Here is a 16774-nt window from a genome sequence, read left to right as displayed (position 1 = left end):
GTATTTTAGCGTGGTGGGAGAGATCCCCTCAGAGGCTGGAGACTCCACAGCTTTTTTAGTATTTTGCACAAAGAGTGAGAATTAATCTTCATTCACCCACTCGTGTGTTTAAACAACCTTTCTTTAGCCCCCGTCTATATGTAATGAATTATACAAGGTGATGTGGAAGCAGTGGTGATTAATACAGAAACATTCACAGCCTAAGGAACGTGTCAAGTATTTAAACATAATGACTACATAAAATGAGAGTGCAGTGGAAGCAGTAAGGTGGAAGGGACCAACCGCTGGGGGTCAGAGGGAGGAGTATGGGACGCTTCGTGGAGGAAGCAGGTCTTGGAACTGAATCTTAAAGAATCCTGTTTATTGGGAATTTGATCTACTCAAAAACATACACACTTGTGTATGTATTTATATAATTGGTGCAGATAATCTTGCTTGGTTGTGGCTGTGCATTTAGAAAGATGGGGTAAGAAAACCAAACAGACAAAAAACCAAACAGACAAAAAACCAAAGTTTCCTGTGTTAAACTAGCATTTAGCACTCACGTTTACCATTTATCTATCATTTTGTTGAGTCATTACCAGTAAATAATTACATAAAATAACCCTTGAATACAGGTCAGTCATTATCAGCAAATATTTTATTGTGAGCCAGCAAGTTCTTGACACCATCTTTAGATCCAATGGGCTTTGCGTAATGTTTGGTCAGGTGCAGACCCTTAAACGAATTTGTAGAGGCAGGGATACATGAGATACCAGAAAACTATGCATCAGTATGAAGGGGAGGGGCAGATAGACACTGCATATGACATGAAAATGCACGTAGGTTTAGATTAGGGGGTTTGATTTTCAGAGAGACTTCTCTGAGAGGTACCATTTGGAGCCTAGATTTGTAAAGTTGTTGGAAATGCTTGGGAGTTGGCATCTCAGGTATAGTTATTAAGTCGTGTTGAAAGAGCATGGCCTATTCCCAAGTCTGTCAAGGAGAATTCTGGGCGAGGAAGGGCTGAATGAGAATTTCACAGCAAGTGGCAGAGGCTGGCTGAGCACTCAGGCTTGTCTGATGTCCTTCTCCCGCAGTGCCATGCTGCCTCTCTGAGAATGCAGGAGGAGTCAGAGTCCCATGATGCTTTCCATTCGGGAGATTAGAATCAGGGTTGCCCAGGATCAGCTAGGAAGCAGGAGGTGTTTGTTTTCAGCACCCCCAGCTTCTCTTTGGTGTATCTTTCCTCTCTTTAGCATATATTTTCTCACATCCTCCTATAACCTATTCACAATAGAGTGTCAGGAGGATTTATATTATTATAAAATATACATTTTAAACTCTAAAAGCATTCTTATACAGTAATACTTCACGTTGTACGAAAGGATGTAAAATGCAAAGTAATTGTCCCTCTCTTCCCAAACCTTTAATCCTCATTTTTAAAAAAAAATCTTTCTAGACACTCTGTTTGGACATACAAGTACACACAGATATGTGCTTTTTTTATTTAAGTGGATTCGTTTAATATATGCATTTTCTGTAGCTTGCTTTCTATAATTAACATGTGAATTAAAAGCTAATTAATATCTTTTCCTACTACTACATAGTTCTACCTTATTTTTTTAATCAGAATAGTCCCTGTACTGCTTCTACATGATTCTTATTGAATAATCTTTATTTTCTTAATCCTTTGCTATTTATTACATACTCTATTGTAGAGAACATCCTTGTAGCCATCTGCAGACTTGTAGAGGAGTTATTTGTAGGGTACTTGCAATGGAGTTCCTAAGTCAAAGAGTACATATATTTAAAAGTTCAATAGATATTGGTGAACTCTCCTCCAGAAAGGCTGTACTTATTTTCATCCTATCCACAGTAAATGCAGATTCCTTTTTCTGAGTATTCTTTTTAAAGGGGATCCTGGACTAAGGCAAAGAGGAGAGAGCCTGCTAAAAACAAGTGGTGGCCAAGAGAAATGAAAACATGTTCACACAAAAACTTGGACATAGCAGTACTGTTTATAACAGCAAACAGTGGAAATAACCCAAAAGTCCATCAACTGTTGAACAGATTAACAAAATGTGGCATATATGTACAATGGAATATTATTCAGCAATAAAAGCAATGAATTACTAATACATGCTATTACATGAATAAGCCTTAGGAACTTCCCTGGTGGCACAGTGGTTAAAATCCGCCTGCCAAAGCAGGGGACATGGATTCAATCCCTGGTCCGGGAGGATCCCACAGGCCGTGGAACAGCTAAGCCCATGAGCCACAACTACTTAGCCTGTGCTCTAGAGCCTGAGAGCCACAACTACTGAGCCCATGTGCCACATCTACTGAAACCCGTGAGCCTAGAGTCCGTGCTCTTCAACAAGAGAAGCCATCGCAATGAGAAGCCCGCGCACTACCAGGAAGAGTAGCTTGCCGTAACTAGAGAAAGCCTGCATGCAGCAACGAAGACCCAAGGCAACCAATAAATAAAATAAATGAAAACAAAAGAAATCAAAAAACGTGAATGAGCCTTGAAAACATTATGCTAAGAAGCCAGTCACGAACATCACACATATTTATATGAAATGTCCAGAATAGGCAACTCCATAGAGATAGAAAGTGTATTAGTGGTTTCTTAGGGCTGGGGAGGTAGTCGGGAAGCGGGGTTTGGGAAGTGACTGTTGATAGGTACAGGGTTTCTTTTGGGGGTGATGAAAATGTTCTAAAATTAGACTGTGGTGGTGGTTACATAAGTCTGTGAGTACACTAAAAATGATTGAACTGTGCATTTTAAATGGGTGAATTTTATGGTATGAGAATTATATGTCAATTAAGCTGTTGATAAAAAATGAGTGGTGGCAGAATGCATGGAATGGGATGGAAGGGATGAAGATGTGGCCATTAGCAAGGGCCTATGGGACAGACAGGAAGACACTGTTACAGCCACGTGGCAGGGAATTTGGATGGGGAAGGCACTCCTCTGGACGACACTGAGCTGAGTGTTCAGGTGGCTGATGACAGCCAGCTGCAGAGGTGGGTGGTGGGTTTTCTCCCCGCCAGCAGAATGGAGACAAGAGGCAGTTAATTCACGACCTGGGCAGGGTGAGAATGGGGGTTAGTACTCTGAATTACTGACGCCTTGTCCTTGTTAAGTCCTTCGAATACACAGAAGATACTGTTCTCCTGGAAGGCAGTAATAGTTTCCTTTGCTGACCTAGAAATGCCTGCTGTGCTCCAGCATTTGGAAAAGGAAGGTCAGAGAGAGGAAGCTGAGCTCAGCTGCTGAGTCAAGGAGAAGGGGAGGAAGACCTAGGGTCACAAAGGACAGTGAGGCCCTCGTTTGTGAATAAGAGCGAGTAGTAAGTTTTAAATTCAGCAATCAAGCTTTTTCTACACAGTGGAAATGACTGCTCTTTTGGAACATGTTTACTAGTAAATATCATGTAAAGAATGTTTAAAAGGAAGTTATGATTTTAAGTGGCCTCTGAGTTGTGCTGATTGATAAAATTTCATCCAAGGGAAAGAGGTTAATTTTGCAGTAAACACTGAAAGTTAAAGGAAAACCAACACACCTTTCTGTGAAAGTCCAGTTTTCTTTGTGACTGTGATTGTGGCTTTTTGAACATGCTCTTTACTTCTCCTCATTCCCTACCATCCTGACTCTGGAGCACTGATTAGGTGAACTGTAACATCTGAAACCTTCTTAATTACTTTTAAGTCCAAGGTTTTTGGCTTCAAGAAGAGCTGAAGTAGGTCTCCATGGCTCTATTTTGAAGGTTAATTGTCTTCAGGTGGCTACGACTGGTTTACCGACAGTTTACTTTAAAAGCCCAGGACAGCACATGTGTGGATCAGTATAGATCCTAATGACAAAATTATTTTGTGTCAGGTAGAAGTCTTTTCCTTGTCACTGTGTTTGATTCACTACCCTGACTATACTTTATTCCCTAAAAACTTCATGTAAGTATATATGATAGAAATTAAACTATTAGTCTTGGTGCTTGATTAGGATGTAAACAGGCAACTCATCCACTTTCAAACCTTCCCAAGAAGTAACTTTTCCTCTGATTTTATTTGACTTTCTAAGAACCTTTAGCATTGAGAGAAAATGTGGTTGATGATTCAGAGTGTGAGGGAGAGGAAGGAAGCGATTCTGACACATGCGCACCAGTCCAATAACAACTGGTGGATATTTTTATATTTATTGCTATTCTTAGTCTAAGGCCTGTAGTTAACTAGGGAGTAGCTAAGCTCAGTTACACTTATCAGACTTGGAGATTTTAGTTTGAATATGTCACTATCTAGGCTTTTGGGAGAACTGATTGTAGAAATGCAAGCCTTCTCTCATGGAATTCCCTCTCATTCAATAAATAAAGAATAAACTTTTAGCAGATCAAACTGCGAGATAATTAAAATTGCTCTTTATTTCTGGTTATTAACCAACTCCTAACCACTACACATAGCCACTCAGGGTTTTTGTTTGGTGTTGGCTTGTTTTACTTTTTTGGTTCGTTTCTCTTAAATATATTTTAAGGGTAATTAGTTATAATATGGTCTGTATTAGAATTCCTTTTTGTGTTCTTGTATTAAAATTCTGGAAGTAGCAATGAATTCATAGGAGGACTCAAGAATGTAAGAGGTCATATGTCGATTGTATCTCAATTTTAAAAATTAATAAAAAAACAAAATAAGACAAATATAGGAGCAAGGTATTTCCACCACTTACTGAGTTGGGGGTATAAATTTTCATCCTTTACCAGCCCACTTAGAAATTGTGAGTGTGAGCTGTCATGACTTAACTTCAAAGCACAGCTTGTTCTCCTGGCAGCAGAGCCAAAACATTTTAATTATGCCTGAACAACCATTATAGGTTAGTGTAGACAGGGGAGTAAGAGTCTTACTTTGCTGGTTGATGATATTGCACATATTTAGATTCAGCTAAATGTCAAAATTGCCACAAGCCAAGATATAGTCATTGATGGGGACTTTAACATTCTCAGTGTCTGATAGATGTTTCATGGAAAGCAAAACCCTTTCTGTCATTTTCTATTTTTAAACCACAGATTGAGGAAGCAACGAAATGGAAGTACTATTCTGAACATGGTTCTAACCAACGAGAAAAACAGCTTATTGAAGTAGAATTGACTAAAATCTTGGGAGGGAAGTAACCATGCTAGTATTGTGTTGTAACTGCGAAAGAAAGGAAAGTGGGGCATAACTATATAGTAATGGGGACTTTAGGAAAATATACATTTAGAGAAAGGATAGGTATTTTTCAGTGTCCAGAGACTTGAAAAGTGTAACAGTACAAAAAGAAAGGGAGAAAGAGAGAAAGAAAAAAAAAATTCTGACAGTAAACAATTACAATTTGGGAGGATGAGGAGAAAAAGGAATAGAACCATTTTAAGAACAAGGACGTTTTTGATGAGCTTCAATATTAAGAGAACGTGTACGGCAGATTGAAAGACAAGCACATGCTCAAGGACAAGTGCAGAAGAGTGGCATAAAGCCAGTAAGAAAATATCTGCAAAGCTCAAGTCCAGACTGAGCTGAGGCTAGAGAGAATGCTAAAGACAACAGAAAAGGGCTCTTTAAAGCTGTGTTCCAAACAAGAAGAGCAAGTAAAGGCTAAGCTCATTGCTTGGGGCAGATGGAATAATGTTAACATGATGAAAAGCAGACCTACTCAACTACTTGGCTTCTCTCTTCCTCTATCAAAGAGAGTGATCTTCAGACTGGAATGTGTAACATAAACATGGTTAAGAATAAATTGAAGCACGCAAGATGGGTGATGATAATAATAGTTGCAATTATAACTTGTTGAGTTTCTACTCAGGACTGAGTATTAGGAAAGAGAATTTAGGTTTTTTTTTTTTTTCCCAAGTGCTTACAGCATCTTTGCATGGTAGGTATTATTGTCATCAGCCCCATTTTACAGGTGAGAACACTGAGGCCCAGGAAGATTTAATAACAAGCCTGAAGTTACATAGCCAGCATGTGATGGGCTAAGATTCAGATCCAGGCCCGACTCTTTGCCAGGACGCCCTGACTCCCATGCCTTTCAGCCCCTAGCTGTTTTATAGGATCATGGGGCTTCCTAGGTGGCGCAGTGGTTAAGAATCCGCCTGCCAATGCAGGGGACATGGGTTCGGTCCCTGCTCCAGGAAGATTCCACGTGCCACGGAGCAACTAAGCCCGTGCACCACAACTGTTGATCCTGCGCTTTAGAGCCCGTGAGCCACAACTGTTGAGCCCATGTGCTGCAGCTACTGAAGCCCACACGCCTAAAGCCTGTGCTCTGCAACAAGAGAAGCCACAGCAATGAGGAGCCCACACACCACAACGAAGAGTAGCCCCCACTCACCGCAACTAAAGAAAGCCCGCGCACAGCAAAAAAAAAAAAAAAAGACCCAACGCAGCCAATTCAATCAATCAATCAATCAATCAATCAATCAATCAATAGGATTGTCTTTCAGCTTGTGTTCTAAGACACATAAACAAAAATCCAGTAGATGTTATTGAAAAACCACAGTGTATAATTGCCGGAGAAACAAGGGAAATGGAATATCAAAGTGATAAAAAAACAAAGACTGTCTTAATTTCTTTTTTAAAGGTTCACCTTAGGCTACCCAGAGCAAAGAGCTGGGTGTTGATCCTCAGCACACTTGAGACTTTGTTCTGCTAGTTGTAACGGTTGTAAATGAAAGTGAGGATCCTTAGGAGGCAGCAGAGGTTCACAAAGCATCCCAAACGAGACACTTCCCTCCCCGCCTCCCTTCCTTCCGAATTATTTAACTGGGAACCCTATCATTTGACAGAGAGTCCCATATGGCTTATAAACAAGTTGAATTACTCTAGGCTCAGTTGAGTAGATTCATATTTGTTTGAACTACTTTATACAGATTATTGACTTTAGACAAACAGGCTTTAGTGAAATCAAAATACCATATTTATGGCATTTCCCCTGTCTATCCATATAGCAACTCTGTAAAAAAAAAAGGAAATGAAGTTTTTTTGGCCTGAGTTGTTCTTGCTAAACCCCTGTGGTTTCTGGTATTTATTACCTTCTAAGTGCTTATGAATTATCTAAGTCAGCGTTCCTCAAGCTGTTTTCTGAAGAGCTCTATAGATGTTGGAAAAGTTAATAGGCATCATCTCATGAAAGCACCATTTGGGAAATGCTGACCTGTGTAATAATTTGTTCTTAAATTTTGCCAGAGATGGACATTAAGTTCATTGATCTGTAATTTAGGGAATCAAAGTCTTTCATGATTTTTAAAATCTGGCCTGAATTGTTTGCCTTCTCTCTTTTTTTTTTTTTAAATTGGGGTATAGTTGTTTTACAGTGTTGTGTTAGCTTCTACTGTACAGCAAAGTGAAGAAGAGTTCCCTGTGCTATACATCAGGTTCTCATTAGTTATCTGTTTTATACATATTAATGTATATACATATGTCAATCCTAATCTCCCAATTCACCCCTCCCCCCCTTCCCCCTTGGTGTCCATACATTTGTTCTCTACGTCTGTGTCTCTATTTCTGCCTTTGTTTGCCTTCTCTGATTGCTCAGAGCGTTCCACATCTTTATATCTGTCAGTTCTTTCAGCATCCTAGAATATAATTTACCTTGGTTTAGTGACTTGAAGTCCTTTAAAGGAGTTAGGCATATTCTTACTTTTGAGGGTCTTTAATCCTTATTTATGCTTTACCTTTTGAGGTTGGAGGAGGAATTAGATATGGCATGCGTAGTGTCTAATGGCTTAAAGTAGGAGCAGTAATTGAAGTTACAAATAGATTTCACATCAATATAATGAAGTGCTTTCTAATAATTTGGAGGGGTCAAGCAGAGATTATTTATATCTGTTAGAGATATAAAGAGGAGATTTCCTGATTACAGACATGTTTGCTTCATACATAGTCAAAAATAGGGTAGACCTTGGATACTGTCAAAATCTTAGAAATCAAAGACTATTTTTTATGGTACCATTATTATCCAAGAAAAGTATGTGCAATCTCAAGTTCTGAAGAGTAATTGCTGCCTTGGTTACTCAAAGGGGATGGGTGGCTGGGCAATGGATCTGTTCTGGGGACCCTTCAGTTTATTAAAGTGAAATAATTAGTTATCACCACCGTCTGCTCTTCCAATAGCACTATGCTAAGTGGTTTTGTTTTTATTGATCGTCAAAGAAGAGAAATCAAATTTTGGTTAGGATCCTGTTTGAATATAACATGACTGTGTTGAAATTAAAACTTTGCAGAAGTTTGAAATGAAATGGAATTAATTAACAGCATTGCCCCGTAGGTAGGTTGGAAGCAACACTTGTGAGATTTTTTCCATGACAGAGGGTTGCAGTCAGTATTCATTTTTTTAAAACGAGTAGTGGTTCTTTGAAAATAGCTCATTTCCCCCACAGTAATGAATAAATTACCCAAAGTAATGGGATTAACAGGATTTTATTTTGTTGTCGAAACAAAATATTGCCAGGAGCTACAGCTGGTATTCAGGACCAGCCTTCCGGGTGAATTCCATGGCAGCATCAGCATTTGAAGAATATAACAGGGAATAGATTTATAATATTCAGTGCACAGCTGGTGCTGAACAATACAAAGTGAACAAGGGACTGATAGAAGACGACTGTTGTTGAATAAATTTGCATGAAGAGTAATGTTGGAGTAACAATCACTGATCTTGCCTGATTATGAGAATTGTGGGACCTTGGTTATGATGGTGTAGACAGTTATAGCACGTTTTATGGGATTTTGTAACTTATGCCTCCCTGTTCCAAAGCACTTCAGAGCAGTCACCATACTGTGTTGTAAAAATGCATTCATGTGTCTCGTTCCTAGTAGATTATAAACTCCTTGAGGGCAATTATGGAATGGGTCTTGGCCACGTGGTACTGTCCTTTGATCCCGACTGCTGCATGTAGCCGATAGGCTGCTGATCACAAAGCCCCAGGGGGCCATCACATCATGATGGGCCACGCCTCCACACCTCCTTAGGTGTGCAGGCTTCTAGCCAAGCTCTGCGGCTGCAACAAATGTTTGTTCAACAAAGGGAGGAATGAATGAATGGGCAAACTATTTTTGCTATGTACTGTCAGACCCTTCTGGAATAGGACTGACCAGTACAGGCTTCAGTGTCCTACTGTGCTTGTGGCACACAGGCACTGTTTCATGGTGCCTGTGACATTGCTGCAGGCATGCCTCCCTTTCCTGCCAGGTTGGAAGCCCTTCCTGCCAATCTCCCCACCCTAAGACCCAGCAGCTGGTGTAGTTTTCAGTCTTCCTTCCTTCCTTTCTCTTCCTTTCTGTCTGTCTGTCTGTCTTTCTTTCTTTCTTTTTTTGTCAGTATTTTTGGAGTACCTCACACATGCCAAGCACTGTGCTAGTGCTTTTGCGTATATTCTGTATTTAATCACATATAATGCTTTCAGTTTGAAAAATATCTTATTTTACTGGTGTGGAAACAAAGACCCAGAGCTACCCAGCACATGGTCACAAAAGATGAACGGAAAGTGCTAGGGTTCAACCCAAGTGTCTCTGCTTCCAGATTTCATGTTCCTTCTGAATACCGTGCAGCCTCCCTGGACTGAGCCTCATTGTTGCTCTTTTATTTCCCTCTGTCATCCCTGTCCTCCCTCACATGCTGTTTCTTCACCCAAAACACAGACTGGGGTGAGTCCTTGAAATAACATTTTTCAAAGGATACTGAAATGGTGCTCGTTTTATATGATGTTGCCAAATGTTCAGCCCTATTTAGCCCTTTGGTTAGAACAAGGCCATTTCCCACTTTGCTTATCGTAACTTAGTCTTTGTGTCTCCTGTTTTTGCTCAAAGTCTGAACACTATGGAAGAATTCATCTTTCTTCCAGGCCAACTCTGTCATTCTCCTCCAGTATATCCTACAGTAACTCTCCATCTTTTCTTCCAGAGAGGCAGCATTGAGGGCTGGTTGAGGTCCTGGTCTCTGGAATCAGAATGCCGGGATGGGTCGCTCCTTGCTAGCTGTGTTACCTGGGATAAGTTACCTCTGTGCCTCAGTCTCCTCACCTGAAAAATGGAGATGAGAATAGTACTGCCATCATAGGATTGTTGATTTAATCCACTTAAAGCCAAAAGCCCATAATAAGACCCTCAATAATCTATTTTGAATAAAGGCCAAGAGCCTCACTCATGGTTTAAGAGTCATCCCTGAACTGTTTGGGTTTTCTTGATCTTTTGCTTCCCATTCATTCTTTTCCTCTGGCCTCCCATCCTCTGCCTGTTCCTCCAGTCTGTGTCAGCCAATCATCTGCCCATCCCTGAGCCTGGACCTCATCTTTCAGCTCCATCTCACTCTCTGGGCTGGGCTGATCCTCCCTGTCCACGTCTGTCAGCTGGCCTCCCTTACAGACCATCTAGAGCCTTCCCAAATCACTTGTCTTTCATGAAATCTTTTTTACTAAGAGGGAGAGACGTGATTTCCCTGCTTGTACCTTTTCTGAACATACACCTTTGCCTCACCAAAGCACAGTGGCATTGATGTACATTTGTGAAAAGAAATCATTTGATTTCACTGTTTGCTCTGTACCTAAATATGTGTTTGGAAGATCAACATTCATTTAGAAAAGGGTACTCTTTTCTGTTTGTGCCTGTTCTGAGCATATAGCTCATGGGGACTAGAGTCTCTGAATTCAGAGGCTCCAGTCCAGTGTCACCTGGCCATCTCTGAATAGTAAATTCTTGATTCAGAGAAAAGGCAATTTGAATTTTTTTTTTATTTTACTATTTGCTTACTGTCTTTTATTTATTTATTTATTTATTTATTTGGCAGTTTGAATTTAATTATCCACACACACAAAAAAACCCTAACCTCTAACATGCATTTTGAAAATGCATGTTAATGCTTTACTCAGATCTAACAGTTGAAAGATCGTCTGAAGCCTTCTAGCCTTCTCATCTTGCATCAGGGGTTATAAATTTCTCTGAATTCTCAATGAATGTTGACTAAAGATGTTTTCCCCAGACTAGATGTAGAAAACATCCATACTTCTTCCCACCCATCCAGCACCTCGTCCCCTCTTGAAAACTTTCATATTTACCCCTGCATGTTGTTTGGCCCTACCTTGTACTTCAAGCCCTGGATTGGAGGAATGACTTTCACAATCAAATGGTAGGAACTGTTCTGGATTCTTAAGAAAAAACTGCCACTGCGTAGTGCATAGTCTTCTACTTTGCAGAGTTGACAAAAATTATAGTGGTTTTGCCTGTCATTTAAAAAATAAACAGACTCTGAACCTGTCTGGATTTATTGGCCTTACAGAACCAGACTGAGAGTACACCATGAACCAAATTATAGCAGAACAAATTCTTCTTTAGGACTTTGATGGTGGGTTGGGCTTTTCTTTCTTTCTGTGTGTGTCTCATTACTGGCAATGATTTCTGAAGCATCAAGCATTTTCCACCTTTGTATAAAATTAATCAAAGGCAGACTCTTAGTGGCCTTGAGCTAGTTTTCCTCTCTGTGTTGGACCAAATGCTTGTCATGACTGCCTTGTGGTGTCCTAGACAGAGGTGGGTATTCCTGAAGAGCAGTGTGTATTCTATAAAGAATGCATTTTGGATGCCAACTGGTCAGGTTCTTTTACGTGAATCTTCAGAAATGAAACAGTGAAGGAATTTAGCGGCAAAAGGTGGGTCCTTATTTTTATCTTTAAGATTGAATGTGGGAGTAGGATATTTGTTAATGGAGAACCTGGGGACATAGCTTGAGCAGATGCCCTTCCTTTTGCTTCATCCTAACATTTAAATTTGCTTTAGTTTCCAAACTGCTCTCTTATGCCTAACTGAATTTTAACTTCCCAGCAGTCCTGTGAAGTCTAGGGAAGATATTTATTATCTCCAACATACAAAGAATCATTTCTAAAGAAACCAGATCTGATCAGGTTGTCTCAGGTCTCATGACTGAACCCAGATGTCAGTCTTCCAGTTCCAAGTAAGTGCTTTCCCCACTAGATCAGGGAATCTCACCCTTGAGGGTTCAGAAGATCTGGGCTTGGGCTTAGAAAGTAACGTTTTTGTCACACACCCCAGGAGACTGATTGTGATGCTGGTATGTATTGGACCACACTTTAAAAAAACCCACTCTGTACCACACTGTATCTTGGGTTTCAGCTTCTGTTTCATTATGATGTACTAAAAATATCATTTTTAAGATGGAATGTTTAACTTAAGAGAAGACTGAAAAGTTCATTTAAATGTGGCAAAAATTGAAAATGATACATGCACAGGTTTATTATAACATTGCTTGTGTTAGCGGAAGATGGGACCTTCCAGATATCCATTAATAGAAGAATGATTGAATAACCAAACAGTACAATCATAAGGAGGAATCATACAAATCTAAGAAGGAATGAGATGACTTCTCCTTTTTGCCATGAAGATATCTTCGGGATCTATTGTTAAATGACAAAAATAAAGCAGAAAAACACGTGTTTGTATAGTATGCTACTTGCAGCATAACACAGGAAGGAAAATATAAATATATTTGTGTATAGGCGTGTGTGTGTGCGCACGTGTGTGTACTTCAGGGTAAATTCTTTGTAGAGAGTTACAGCTAATAAATACAGAAGGATGCTAGAAATAAAAAACCACTCTTTCACAACATGTAATGAAATAATGGAGTGAGGCAGCAGTCATTAATGGATGCTAAAATCACTAGGGGCTTTGATGTGATCTGATAGAAAAGAAACACCACGTGTGAATTATTCTTGCCCACACCACCTCCGTACAAATTTGAAACAGAATCTCATCAAGCTTCCATATCTAAGTACCAGTTTACAGGAAATACAGGAGACAGAGGAGCATGTTAAACACCACCAGGAGAGTACACATCAGTACAAAACAAATGACCCAATGTCTTCAGCAAATAAGTGTTATGGGGAAAAAAATAAGGGGGGGGAACTGCTAGTTATAAGTGAAAAAGACTTAAGAGACCTATAAGCAAATGCAGTGTATGAACCTTGTTTGGAACTTGATTTAAACAAACTGTAAGAATGCCTTTCTAATTTAAACAACAGGAGAAGATAAAACATTTTCTGTTTATTACCTGTCATTAAGAAATGACTGGTGATTTATTTATTCTGATAGTGGTATTGTGATTATTTTTTAAAGCCCGTACCTATTAGAAGCATTTGCTATTGAATTGATATTACGCCTGAGATTTCCTTTTAAAATACTCCATCGAAAGGAAAAAAATTATGTTTAGGTGAGGAAGAAATCAGAATGGTAGAATGTAATCATTGTTGAATCTTGTGGATGTGTTCGTGAGGGCTGTTTGCACTTTTCTCTCTACTTTGTTGCATATGGAAAATTTGCATAGTAAGAAAGATGAATTTGTGCTGTTTTAAAGGCAGAATCCTGGCAAAAGGCCTGGATTGTAGCCTCTATTTGTATAACACAGGGAAAGTCATGGCTACTTACTCTTTTTCCTCCTCCCTCCCTTCCTTTTTACATTTCTTCAGTTCCTCTGTTTCTTCAAAGATTATTTACTGAACCACATTTTGCACCAGGCACTATTCTGGTGTCACCAGCCTTACAAGATATAGAAACTCTTTCTGTTCTCACTTTACAGATGAGGAAACTGAAGCTTAGAGGGGTTAAGTTTCTTGCCCGCAAACCCACATCTGCCTGTCACCAAAATCTGAGCTCTTATGCATTTTGTGCTGCTTCCCAGGAGTAGTCCTTTCATTTTATAGTTTTTTAATTTTAATTTTTAATTTTGTTATCATGGGTAAATTTTACACAATGAGTAAATAAGGATAAATCAAGTGGAGTAGCATCTATATATTACTTGCATGTGAGAAAGATGTAAGATATCTTTCTTGTCGTAATAATTACAAAGACCTAATCAAAGGCGAAGTGGCAATGAGAGAGAAATCCATAGCAACTTTCTTCCTATTCATAAAAAAGTAAAACTCTGTGAATTGTAACTTTAAGCCACAAAATAAGAGTTATTTATGGTTGTTCTTCAATGTCATATATTTGAGCATCTTTTTGCTAGAAATGAAGGCCAGAGAAAAAATGGCTGATTTCATTTCTTATGTGTTTGCACAATACTTTTAGGACTGTTGAAATAAAGAAATCCTTTCAAACTAACAAAGCAAATAAATAAAATCTTGAACTTCCCATGGGCCACTGTTTGCTTTACCATCTTGCAAAATTACTTTGGCATCTGTAAAACCAGGTGTGCCCATGGACATGTGCAGTCATGCCGCTGTCATCTGTCATGTGTGATGCTGTAGATGTAAGATACAGCAGTCATCAGTCAGAGAACAAGAGCGAGAGCTTCCTGAATTCCTGCTGCTGGGCGTGTGTGAATCGTACCCTCTGCTTTACAAGATTTAGTGTGACTTTCCAAAAACGTGGCTGGTCCCACATAGTGATTTATGCCCTAGAGATGTCTGACCGGATCTTAGAAAATTAGACCAATGGGTCTGACATTGTTGTTTCCTTCAAGAATCAAGGCACTAAGGTTTCCCTGGTGGCACAGTGGTTGGGAATCCGCCTACCAATGCAGAGGACATGGGTTCGAGCCCTGGTCTGGGAAGATCCCACATGCCGTGGAGCAGCTAAACCCGTGTGCCACAACTACTGAAGCCCGTGTACCTAGAGCCTGTGCTCTGCAACAGGAGAAGCCACTGCAACGAAGAGTAGCCCCCACTCTCCGCAACTAAAGAAAGCCTGCACACAGTGACTAACACCCAGTGCAGCCAATAAATAAATAAATAAATAAAGTTATTTAACAAAAAAAAAAGAATCAAGGCACGAAATATAGTCAAGCTGAATGAAAAAATTTTACCCATACCTGGGGCATGCCAGTGAGGGTATCAAAAATAGGTGAATAATAAATATTGTTTGTATTCATTGAGTCTGCTGGATGCCAGGAGCTCTGCTAAGCCCTTTAAATACCTAATCACATTTAACCATCTCAGTAATCCCATTTTATAGCAGAGGTGGCTGAGGCACAGAGAGGTTAAGTGACTTGCCCAAGGTTACACAGTAAGTGGCAGTCTCAGAGCACCAGCAGAAAGATGTGAACACGCAGTAATCCACACTGCCATGACTTGTCCCTCTATGGACTTTCAGGGCACCTTAAAATCCTTTCTTATGTTGACAGAGCTCCATTTTACAGTTTTTCAGATGTCTGGAGCCAAGCAGAAAGAGATGAGGAGATTGATAAAAGTACATGTGGCACATCTTTGGTATTTGATATTAGATACAGAGTTGATATTAGAACACCGAGTCCCAGAGTGATTTACTGTCTAGTGGGAAAGCCAACTGGCCTGGCTACCTTGCAAGATGGTTAAAGGACATAAGCATGGATATTCATTCAAGACTGTCAGAAATTAGGTCAGAAGTAAAATGAAAACTGTGGCAAAGACACCATCTTGGTATAAATTTTAAAATCTGTCCTGATTAATGAAAGGGATGTCTATTTCTTGTCAGTTTATTAGAAAAGCATGGAACCCGCTTGCTTTAAAATCCTAAAACCTCTTCAGGGCCAACTCAGTATTCATTATTAATGTGGTACTTTTCTCAAAAGAATAATATTTTCACAAGTGCTATTTCTGGCTCCAGTCACATATAGAAACATAGGAATGAGTACAGCATGGTGTTTTGCTTTTTTTGTTTTTAAATAAGAACTGTATTTGATGATGCATATGCTACAAATACCTCTAAAAATAATTTGCCGTTGGCTGGCTGTTTCTTTAGTGTCTCCTGGTCTTGGAGAGGAAACTTTAAAATTTAATTTGATAAACTTGGTACCTTTGAGAGTAAGGAGGAGAAATTTTGCCAGCTTATATGATCAGAATATGCTGTAGTATTTGTGTAATAATTGAGAATGACTCAACATGATTTTTCCCTGGCTAACATCAGAAATTAAAAATAAAAATTATGTCTCCTCCAGAGGGTAGTAGGCTTGAGTCAGCCACTGGTATGCGTGACCTATGAATCACCCACTGCTATCATCTTCCTCATCTTCCCGCTCCTGACCTGTGGATTGGAAGTCAAGGATGCTTCTTTGGGGCATCCTCTGTAGCTTCTTTTACCCTTCAGTATTCAACCACACTGCTGCTGGCAGCTCCTGGAGAATAGGAAAGGGAGGCCCAGCAGTGGATCTGTAAAAGCAGAGTAATTTGTACATAGGAGGCCTTTGGTGAATAAAAGAAAATAGATTTGAAGTCTTGGCAGTGCTAGCAGTATTTGTTAGTAATTCAGGCTCATGATAGAAATTGCAAAGGGAATTTTGGAAGAATAGTGATACCTCACTTCCCAGGTCATTAACTCAGACATGTGTGGTTACCAGCAAGAAGCTGGGTAGCAGAGTAGACAAGAATAAGAACATTTGAGATCTAGTCCTGTAGTTCATGACCGTGAACCAGTCACGTAACTCTTTGGTCTTAGAGTCTATATAAAGGGTCTGTACTTGATCTCAAGGGCTATGCTCTTCTTCATCAAAACGGTATGATGCTAAGTTCCTGCGAGCTATCTAGGTGAGACAGGACAGGTGTAACATTAGTTTTGGTTTTGCTTTAAAAGAAAGTACTTGAGAGGCAGCAGGGAATAGCAGGGGTTATAGGCTGAAATGCAGTATCTGCCTGGCCTGTGTAGGCAAATGAGTGAAGTGAGTTTGGTATAGGGGAGGTACAAGTTTGTGTAAAAGGTTTATGTGAAACCCCACATTTTTAACCATTGGCGACATTTCATTTTTATCAGGTCACTATTGTAGGCCACATAGGGCTGGCCAGTGGGC

At 39.7% G+C, this 16774-nt stretch overlaps 1 protein-coding gene across 6 annotated transcripts in view; it reads left to right on the top strand.

Moving 5' to 3' along the window:
- The window catches only part of CRADD (CASP2 and RIPK1 domain containing adaptor with death domain), a 234986-nt gene that overhangs the window by 106714 nt on the left and 111498 nt on the right, over positions 1 to 16774 (top strand). The window lies entirely within an intron of this gene.

This window comes from Hippopotamus amphibius, chromosome 7 (assembly GCF_030028045.1).
Source record: "Hippopotamus amphibius kiboko isolate mHipAmp2 chromosome 7, mHipAmp2.hap2, whole genome shotgun sequence".
NCBI lineage: Eukaryota > Metazoa > Chordata > Mammalia > Artiodactyla > Hippopotamidae > Hippopotamus > Hippopotamus amphibius.
The sequence above is the reverse complement of the archived record's forward strand: the minus strand, read 5'-3'. Positions and strand labels throughout refer to the sequence as shown.